Here is an 11,504-nt window from a genome sequence, read left to right as displayed (position 1 = left end):
CGTGGGAACTCGACTTATCGTCTAATCCGAATGAATAGCGTCCAGACCATTCACCATTTAAAGTCCAGTTAAAGGGGAGAACATACTGGGCGAGTGTAGGAATCAACCTAGAGCGCTCTTATTCTTTCACTTCAATTCCAAGACAGACGCGTTACCACAAGGCCAAACTCCATAATTATGATTATATAAGATTATTTTGATAGATATTTGTACTTTTATACTTACCCACCACCACCCTCCTCTCTCCCCCTTCTACCGCTCCACTCCCCCCACCCCTCCTCACCCCCTTCTCCCCATCCCGACATCGTACATCCGGTTAAAAAAAAGCAGATGAAACCGGCTTTTGATTGGAACATCTCTTGATTCTTTTTGGAAGCCGGCTCTTGAATGAAACATATCATCTTGTTTCTTTTTGGAAGCCGGCTCTTGAATGAAACATATCATCTTGTTTCTTTTTGGAAACCGGCTCTTGAATGGAACATATCATGTTGTTTCTTTTTGGAAACCGGCTTTTGGATGGAACATATCATGTTGTTTCTTTTTGGAAGCCGGCTCTTGAATGAAACATATCATCTTGTTTCTTTTTGGAAACCGGCCCTTGAATGGAACATATCATGTTGTTTCTTTTTGGAAACCGGCTTTTGGATGGAACGTATCTTCTTGTTTCTTTTTGGAAGCCGACTCTTGAATGGAACATATGGAACATATCATCTTGGTTCTTTTTGGAAACCGGCTCTTGAATGGAACATATCATCTTGTTTCTTTTTGGAAGCCGGCTTTTGAATGGAACATATCATCTTGTTTCTTTTTGGAAGCCGGCTCTTGAATGGAACATATGGAACATATCATCTTGTTTCTTTTTGGAAACCGCCTCTTGAATGGAACGTATCTTCTTGTTTCTTTTTGGAAGCCGGCTTTTGAATGAAACATATCATCTTGTTTCTTTTTGGAAGCCGGCTTTTGAATGGAAGGCATCATCTTGTTTCTTTATGGAAGCCGGCTTTTGAATGGAAGGCATCATCTTGTTTCTTTTTGGAAGCCGGCTTTTGAATGGAACATGTCATCTTGTTTCTTTTTGGAAGTCGGCTTTTGAATGGAACATATCATCTTGTTTCTTTTTGGAAGCCGGCTTTTGAATGGAACATATCCTCCTGTTTCTTTTTGGAAGTCGGCTTTTGAATGGAACATATCATCTTGTTTCTTTTTGGAAGCCGGCTCTTGAATGGAACGTATCTTCTTGTTTCTTTTTGGAAGCCGGCTTTTGAATGAAAGGCATCATCTTGTTTCTTTTTGGAAGCCGGCTTTTGAATGAAAGGCATCATCTTGTTTCTTTTTGGAAGCCGGCTTTTGAATGGAACATATCTTCTTGTTTCTTTTTGGAAGCCGGCTTTTGAATGGTACGTAACTTCTCGTTTCCTTTTCTATTTTTTTCTGTTCTGTTTGAATGATTGATTGACTGGTTGGTTGGTCGACTGATTGAATAAGTGGATGATTTACTGACATCTTCAACAGTTCTAATTTTGTTTTTCGGTATTCTGTTAGTGACGTGCGCAATAGCCGAACGATTGAAGCACCAGATTTATTTGGAAATGATGATAATGATACACAACCTACTACCCAATCAATCAATCAACCCATGAAATAAATAAATGTCTTTAAAAAAAAAGAAGTAAACTATTTAAAATTCAAGAAGTTAACTTTCTCTGCTTTCCCTCTTGGAGTGTACTTGTCGCCTTTAAACGGGCATGCTTACAGTAGTTTTCTTCTTGAAATATGATTTTGTGGTTTAATGAACTGGACTCTCTCTCTCCCTCTCTCTCACTCTCCCCTCTCTCTCCCTCTCTCTCTCTCTCTCTCTCTCTCTCTCTCTCTCTATATATATATATATATATGTGTGTGTGTGTGTGTGTGTGTGTGTGTGTGTGTGTGTGTGTGTGTGTTGTCTATCAATCGATTTGTATATCTGTCTATCTATCACGCAAAACAACGGTTGTGAAAAGAAGTATGACGACATTATGTTACTTTTGGCACAAATACAACTTCTACAAATATTACTATTGCTGCTACTACTACCACCTCCACTTCTCCCACTACTACTGCTACTACTACTACTACTTCTACTACTACTACCACTACTAGATTGCAACGAAAGGTAGCCATAAGAGGTAGGGGGCAGGGGAGTGTCAGGGCTATGGGGGGTAAAGCACATGAGCCTCTGGGTAAAGTAAATTACATCTGGTTTCTTTTGAAGTCAACAAATACTTCCCGGCCTTGTCCTTCATTATACCCACACACACACACACCTATCCACCAAACCATCCACACGTACACACCCAAAAGCACACACACACACACACACACACACACACACACACACACACACACACACACACACACACACACACACGTGCGTGCGCGCACACACACGAATCAGATTGCCAAAGAACGAAGCAAGATTAACGAGAGAGAGAGAGAGAGAGAGAAGATACATACGCAGGCACACATACACACGCATACATATATACATATATACATCTCTCTCTCTCTCTCTCTCTCTCTCTATATATATATATATATATATGTGTGTGTGTGTGTGTGTGTGTGTGTGTGTGTGTGTGTGTGTGTGTGATAGACATGGTATATATCTTCATTTATTCACAGACATGTAGACAGACCGACAGCCAGACAGCCAAACCAGCCAGCAGATCCACAGACAAGACAGGAACGGACAGAATCATCTACGGAGCTCACCCACACAACCTTGATTTTTTCGGAGGGCAGGGGAGGGATTTATATATATATATATATATATATATATATATAAATTAGCAAGAGTAGCTCGCAGTCAATGGAGAGAGAAAGAAAAAAAAAAGAGAAAAGAAATAAAGAACCATTCTTATATTGATAAGACAAATATTCATTCTTGGAGAGAGAAGAAGAAAAAAAAAGCACTCACCTTGCCAAAGAACACCACGCCTGGTCCAGAAAAAAAAGAAATACACAACAGGTCACACAAGTGTTTGTCAGAATGACTGGAAGCGCAACCAAGAAGTACTTGTTTGCAGGCCTGTTAGCACTGTTACATTGGACTCGCACGTATGCCGACTGTAGCGAATGCCGTACACACACACACGCACACACACACACACACACACACACACACACACAGCGCCGCGTCCACGGCGATCGGTGTACAAACCTGCTCCTTGGAACCCAGATCTCAACAGTCCACATGCAAATATCATTATACACCTTGTCACCTCTACCATAAAGGTGGGTGAGGTTAGATCCCTCTGACACGCGGCAGCCATCCGTGTCCGACTCCAACCCCCTCGCTGATTGGTCGAGCCCACAGGATGACGACTACTGACAACCAATCATAAAGCAAGGAGAACTTGGCACGGGTTTATGTGACGCTGGAAAGTTGTAAGAGTAGCAACCAGGCCTGAAGGCAAACTTAGTGGGGTCTGTTTTTTCTTCTTTTTTCTTCTTCTGTTTTTTTCACGACGCCGGCGTTGATTCTTCACAACCTTAATCCGCTAGCAGCCTGAAGGGGTGTGCTCTGGTTTCATAGTTTCATGGCTGATCGGTGACCACAGTGGTTGGCTGTGGCGGGTGTGATTCCTGGCCAGAAGTCTGTGAAGTGTCGCCACGGACTTGAAGAGTCACGCTTGGACGAGTCGGGACTGTTTGTTTGGAGTTAGTGACGAGCGGCGCTAACGGCAATAACGTCAATTGTGCGGTTAATATCTTCCAAGATGCCTGGCGGGGAGATAATCATTATACACCGTGAGTCTGTGTCGCCGTGTTTGAGCAGAGACTGACATGACAGGGATGTGAAACACTCTCTTCCTCTGGCTGTTACCACCTGAAAAATTCCTCGCATCAATAAAAGAACCTATGCTGAACGCTCTTTCCTCTTTGCTGCTCATGATGTGTGGAACAACCGTCAACGTCATATCCGTTCATCTGGCTCCGTCTCTACCCTTCGCTCTTCTCTAAAACCTCATCAGTTCAGAATCAGTCTGTAAGCACTCGATCTTATTTTCCTTCTTCAACGCCCCCCCCCCCCCCCCCTCCCCCACCTCCCCACCCCCACCCTCACCCCCATGCCTGCCAACTCACTTTGCATGTTTGAGAGAGAGAGAGAGAGAGAGAGAGACAGACAGACAGACAGACAGACAGACAGACAGACAGACAGACAGACAGACAGAGAACGAACGAACGAATCTTTTTTTTTAATGAGGGAAATGGAATAAGCATGCATTTGCTTTTTTTTTTTTTTTTTACATCCAGTCCTCAGGGCAAAGAGAAATGAAATCAAAATGTTCACAAGATAACAAAAGGTTATAGAAATACATACATGCCAGACAGAGACACACACAGAGAGACAGAGAGAGAGAGAGAGAGAGAGAGAGAGAGAGAGAGGGGAGAGAGAGAGAGAGAACATGTATTTGACCCAGCTGCCCATTCATCCGTCTCAACCCTATCCCATCTGTCGATCTGACTCTCTTCAATCCATCAACATGCGTTATTATCTATCATCTTCAAATAATTTTACCATATTTGCCGCCGATGATTCTTCCACAACGTTGATTTCATTGATCAGAATGAACTACGTTCAGCCCAAGGATCTTTACTGATACATCTAAGAATCTCTGACAGGATGGTGACAAAACCTCCAAAAGTATTATTTACCTGGCTCAGTGATCAGTGCGACGAACCCCACCCCCCACCCCTAAAAAACCCCGGAAGTCACATTTTTTCCCCAATGGAAGTGTGACTTGACCTATATTCAGTGTCACGTGGACATCCTTCAACCATGAAAAGCGTCATCAGGGCATCTCTCTATGGATAAAGTTTTACCAGCTTTCTTACAAATAAAACCCAAAAACCGAAACCGAAAAATCAGACTTATCTATTAACGAAGAAGTGATGAAAATGCCTTTCAAACCTCCATGGGCATACATTGAAGTAGACCATTACCATTTTCAGTTCTGAAAAATGGATTAAAGTGCATTTCAAATATCTGCCAGCTACAATTATAGACACTGAGAGCATGGGAATTTCAATCAACAAACAATAGGATGTGATCATTTCCCAGTCCTCTGTTTGTATTTTTTGTATTTGCATTTCTCTTTTTTGTCACAACAGATTTCTCTGTGTGAAATTCGAAGCTGCTCTCCACAGGGAGAGCACGTCACTACACTGAAAGCGCCATCCATTTTTTTGTATTTTTTTTCCTGCGTGCACTTTTATTTGTTTTTCCCATCGAAGTGGATTTTTCTGCAGAATTTTGCCAGGAACAACCCTCTTGTTGCCGTGGGTCTTTTTTTTTTTTTTTTTTTTACATGCGCTAAGTGCATGCTGCACACGGGACCTCGATTTATCGTCTCATCCGAATGACTAGCATCCAGACCACTACTCAAGGTCTAGTGGAGGTGGAGAAAATATTGGCGACTGAGCCGTGATTCGAACCAGCGCGCTCAGATTCTCTCGCTTCCTTGGCGGACGCGTTATCTCTAGGCCACCACTCCACTGTTCTGTCGGTTCCAGAAATAACAAGAACTTCAGTTGTGCTTACATTAATGTATGATTGTTCACTGGCTGCTAAATGTCATGTACTTCTTTGTGCCAGGGATTACAAGATTCAGTTAGACTTATTCCAAAGTTACGCTGAACTGAGAATTTATGAGTGTCACCATTGTAAACGAATCTGTTGAAGGGAATGCTGAACAGTGTTCGCACTGATATAAATGCGACAACGGGAAACAGCAAGCTGTTCAGAAACAGTCAGCTGTTCAGAAACAGTCCCAATAACACTTAAAAACTAAAATAAAATATAGAAAGAGGGCGATGTTCAATTGCTCGCACGCGCGCTCACACACACACACACACACACACACACACACACACACACACACACACACATCGTAAAGGTAATCTCCACAGGTAGCTTTTGCCGCGCGTCGAACTGACACTCTAGAATGAAATTGGCCTCCATAGCAACATCGTTTTGTCATCATCATCCTGACTCCTCATCAACAGGGAAAAGAAAACGGTCCCCAATTCTGTGAGCCTTTCATGCCCTGCACTGATGATGACACCAGTTTCCATCCCACCCTCAACTTCCATGCTTAGGCTGTGTACTGTCAGTGTCATCGGTGTCAGCAGATTCATGGAGAACTGTCGTTGGAGGGACGTGGTGGCGGTCTCCACTCTGAAGGGAACCACTTCAGTAGTCTGGCTCCGCGACTATGCGATTATTTTGTCGTCAGTATGGGGCCGGCTTAGAACGCGGTGTCCTTTGTATGATAAATCAGAGCAGGCATTACCGAGCACCACCGAAGTGACTCATAAGCAGTGCAGGACCTCCTCTGGTGTGTGGCCTCCTGACGACCTAGCATCAATGTTTCCCTGTGGATTGCCAACGCTAGGACTGTGATAGACGAACCCGGGTGTGGCAGTGTATTGGGGACTCGGAATGAGCAGAAGATCATGGGGCAGCAAGACACAGAACGGAAAGAAGAAGAAGAAGAAAGAAAGAAATGAATAGATACAAGCAAAGGAAGCTGGCGAACAGAAAGAACAGCAAAGAGGATTCGTAACCTACACGTGTGTGTTCGTGTTGCAATAACTTTGAGAAATCGAGCTGGAGAGAGAGGTTTTTTATCACTGTATTTCTTTTTCATCCTCTTTTATATGTTGAAGTTAGTAACACTCAATGCTAAACAATCAGTTAGGGTTAAAAAAAAAAATTTTTCTACTGTTTCGCGTAGTGTTGGGGCTGTTGTCCAACATGAAAGCACGCTACAGGGCTTTTCCTTTCTGACGATTTTCTCCCTTCTTTTCCTGATTATTTCCCCTGATGTGCCAGATTCCTCCACAGCCCCCTACCCCCACTCAGCCCAATCCTACGTGCCCACCCACCCTCTCTTTCTCTGCTCCCCCTCTACCCCTCAACCCCACCTTCACCCCACGGATTCCCCACTACACGCACAACCACACACACAGAGACAAAGACACAGACACACACACACACAGACAGACACTTGCACACATACACACTCGCGTCCGCACACACACACACACACACACACACACACACACACACACACACACAGAGGCACACGCACACACACACACACACACACACACACACACACACACACACACACACACACACACACACACACACACACACACACCTTATAGTTACGGCAGTCTTATCGAGTGCCACTGGCATGGATATCTCCATAATAAGGCAAATCATCACATTGACGCTGAAACTGAAGACGATAACACAAATAAGGCTGCAGCTTTCACTGGATTTTTCTTCTTTTCTTTCTTCCCGTTTTCTGTTTTGTTGTGTCTTTTTACTTTTCCCTTTCCCCCCCCCCTAACTTTTCCCTTTTTTATATATTATAATTATTATTTCTTTCTTTATTTATTTACTTATTTATGTACGCTTATCTATTATTTATTCACCTTTTTTTTTTCTTTTTCTCAAGGCCTGACTAAGCGCGTTGGGTTACGCTGCTGGTCAGGCATCTGCTTGGCAGATGTGGTGTAGCGTATATGGATTTGTCCGCCGAACGCAGTGACGCCTCCTTGGGGCTACTGAAACTGAAACTGAAACTCCCCTAACTCCTCTTTGATCTGATACATGGCCTTGCAAGAGGGAATCAGACATTGATTTTACAGTGCAGTTTGCTGTCGATACACCTCTTCGCCCCCCCCCCCCCCCCCCCCCCCCACCACCACCACCATCCCCCTCCCACCGCTCTCTCTCTCTCTCTCTCTCTCTCTCTCTCTCTCTTTCTCTCCTGATGAAATACATTTCCTGTTTCAGTGTAAGTCATATGATGAACTGAGAAAAAAAAAGTGCATTCTTTGAGTTAGATATTGCTAAAAGACATGATCTCGTTGCTGCTTTATCGTCTGATGATGAAGTTATAATACAGTCGATAGCGAAATTTATTGCAGAAGCTTACACATTAAGACATAACCTTATTAACGATAACAATAACGGTAATAACGAGGAAAATAATCATGTGTAGTATCTAGTTTTGTGTGTGTTCTGATGATAAGTAAATACCGATAAATTACATAACAACACAACAGAATGGGTGGCTGAGTTTGGTTATATTATTCCTTTTTATTTTATTTTCTAAGTGTTTATTTCGTTTGTTTAAATTTGAGGAACTTTGAAAAAGAATGTGAGAGGGTATGTGAGAGGTACTACTGGATCGAGCAGAATGTGTTCTGCTATTCTTGTGTTAAACAAAAATAACCCGTCCCTCCCCTTGTCAATAGACCCTTGCAGGTAATGACAATAAAGTGTCAAAGTGTCAAAGTGTCTCTTTCTCTCCGTGTCTCTGTCTCTGTCTCTGTCTCTCTCTCTCCCTCTCTCTCTACGCTGCGTTATACTTGTACAGAGAATATCTGTGATACTTATAATGTGTATGTGTCTGTGTCTCTCTACAACAAAATGAAGTCGGCCAGTGTGCTAAATATCTCCACCGTTGAAAAATAAAAGATTCATTCATTCATTCATTCATTCATTCATTCATTTTCTCTGTCTCTGTCAGTCACACACACACACACACACACACACACACACACACAGAGGCACACACACACACACACACACACACACACACACACACACACACACACACACACAGAGGCACACGCACACACACACACACACACACACACACACACACACACACACACACACACACACACACACACACAAATGATTGGCAGTCATTACAATTGTCTGGATGTCTGTAATTTTGTATCTGTCTCTGTCTCTGTGTCTCTGTCTCTCTCTGTCTCTCTCTCTCTCTGTCTCTGTCTCTCTCTCTCTCTCTGTCTCTGTCTCTCTCTCTCTCTCTCTGTGTGGCCGGGGAGCGGGGGACAGGGGGGGAACAGGAACTTTACACCAGATGCCACGCATTGATTGCTCTGCCGTCAATCAGTCAGCAAATTACTGTTAATACACAGCGACGGAGAACTCAGACTTTTGTAGAGTGACTTTGTAAAAGAACTATGCCTTCTGGAGCCATAGGTTTTCAGTGCAGCCTTTGGGGCTGTCCGCGCGCTCGTGTGTGTGTGTGTGTGTGTGTGTGTGTGTGTGTGTGTGTGTGTGTGTGTGTGTGTGCGAGCGCGCACAGGCGCGCGTGTGTATGTGTACAAGTATGTGCATGCGAGCGCGCGCACGTGTCTGTGTCTGGAGGGGGGCATGGGGGGGGGGGGGGGGCGGAACACTTATAATAATGTCTTTTAACACAGCTGATTACATGCTCAGCCACCAAGCGTAAGAAAAGAAGAAGAAGAAAAAGAAGAAGAAAATGCTAACGGTACTAATTACCCGAGAAACTGAGTGACGCATGAGTTAATGACACATGACGTATGTTAGCACCCTGAAGACAAAGCCAGCCCTTAATCCTGCCTGCAGGACACAGTGTCTGGCACTCTGTCGGCCCCCTCTAACCTGTCTTACAGGTGTGTGCTGATTGGGTGCCAGGTGTCAGGTGAACTTACCTATAACTGTACCTGTAGGTGATAAGTGTATTGTGGTGACTCCATTGCCGTTATAGTGATCGGGGTATGAACAGTGATGATGACGATGATGGTGGTGGTGGTGGTGGTGGTGGTGATGTCATGATGTTGGTGATGATGATGGTGATGATGATGATGATGATGGTGGTGGTGATAATGATGGTGGTGGTGTTGACGATGATGATGATGGTGATGATGCATAATATGTGCATAATATGTGCGTGCGTTTGTGCGTGCTTGTATGTGTGTGCGTGTGTGTGGCTGTGTGTGTGTGTGTGTGTGTGTGTGTGTGTGTGTGTGTGTGTGTGTGTGTGTGTGTGTGTATGGCTGTGTCTGTGTGTCTGTGTGTGTCTGTGTGTGTGTGAGAGTGTTCACGCCTCCCTGCGTATGTACCTGCGAGCACGCGAGCGTGTGTGTGTGTATATGTACCCCATGTATATTTGTGTGCGTGCGTGTGTAGAGAGAGAGAGAGAGAAAGAGAGAGAGAGAGAAAGGCAGAGACGGAGACAGACAGACAGAGTGAGAGCGTGCGTGTGCGTGAATTACAGAAAGAGAGAGAGAGGCAGAGACGGAGACAGACAGACAGAGTGAGAGCGTGCATGTGCGTGAATTACAGAAAGAGAGAGAGAGAGACAGACAGACAGACAGACAAACAGACAGACAAACAGAGGCAAAGAGAATACGAATACGAAAGGTCTGCGAATATGACTGTATATGACTCTATATTGATCAGGCGTTTGGCCCACATCAATGGAGATTCATTTGCAACAGACGCTGGCAATCGGTTCAGAGTATGTAAACAACCGTTTGGGCAATAAAAAGAATATCGATAGATAGAGAGAGAGAGAGAGAGAGAGAGGGTGGGTGGGTGGGGAGAGACAGAGAGAGAGAGAGACAGAGACAGAGAGAGACGGAAACAAAAACACGGACACAGACACACACACGATAGAGAGACGGGAGGGGGGGGGAGAGAGAGAGAGACAGAGAGAGAGAGAGAGCAGAGAGAGAGAGAGAGCAGAGAGAGAGCAGAGAGAGAGAGACAGAGAGACAGACAGACAGACAGAAACAAAGACAGAGACACAGACACACACACACAAGAGATGGGAAGGAGAGAGAGAGAGACAGACTGACAGACAGACAGACAGACAGACAGATAGACAGACAGAGGTTTTAAAAACAAAGATATCACACATGAGACCATTATCATCGTCATTGTCATCGTCATCGTCAACAAGACGTTACAGGCGTCACAGGCAAAGACACGGACACACACACTAGAGAGAGAAAGAGAGAGACAGACACAGTGAGACAGACAGACAGACAAACAGAAAGAAAGGCAGACAGAGAGACAGACAGAGAGACAGACAGACAGAGGTTTTAAAAACAAAGATATCACACACGAGACCATCATCATCGTCATTGTCATCGTCATCGTCAACAAGACGTTACAGGCATCAGTGTCAAGGTAAGTTATACGTACCTGGCAAACACTGCCGCACCTCACGAACGCCATGGTGCTCTGGGACCCAACCTTGCACAGCGGCATCTTGCTTTCTGGAGATGGCACAACACAGCACAACATAACACAACACAGCACAGCACAGCACAACACAGCACAGCAAAGCACAGCACAGCACAGCACAACACAGCACAGCACAGCACAGCACAACACAGCACAGCACAACACAACACAACACAACACAACACAGCACAGCACAGCACAGCACAACACAGCACAGCACAGCACAGCACAACACAACAAAACATAACACAACACAACACAGCACAGCACAGCACAGCACAGCACAGCACAACACAACACAACACAACACAACACAACACAGCACAGCACAGCACAGCACAACACAACACAACACAGCACAGCACAGCACAGCACAGCACAGCACAACACAACACAACACAGCACAGCACAG

At 44.5% G+C, this 11,504-nt stretch overlaps 1 protein-coding gene across 1 annotated transcript in view; it reads right to left on the bottom strand.

The window, feature by feature from the left end:
- LOC143284275 (uncharacterized) overlaps positions 1–11,212 on the bottom strand; it is a 90,844-nt gene extending 79,632 nt beyond the window's left edge. Inside the window, exon 1 of the mRNA XM_076590966.1 lies at positions 11,051–11,212. The gene's annotated coding sequence lies outside the window, so the exon portion shown is untranslated. The remainder of the gene's footprint in view (positions 1–11,050) is intronic.
- Between the last annotated feature and the right edge of the window lie 292 nt (positions 11,213–11,504).

The sequence above is a fragment of the Babylonia areolata genome, chromosome 7, assembly GCF_041734735.1.
Source record: "Babylonia areolata isolate BAREFJ2019XMU chromosome 7, ASM4173473v1, whole genome shotgun sequence".
Lineage (NCBI taxonomy): Eukaryota > Metazoa > Mollusca > Gastropoda > Neogastropoda > Buccinidae > Babylonia > Babylonia areolata.
Note: the sequence above shows the minus strand (reverse complement) of the source record. Positions and strands in the feature narration are given on the sequence as shown.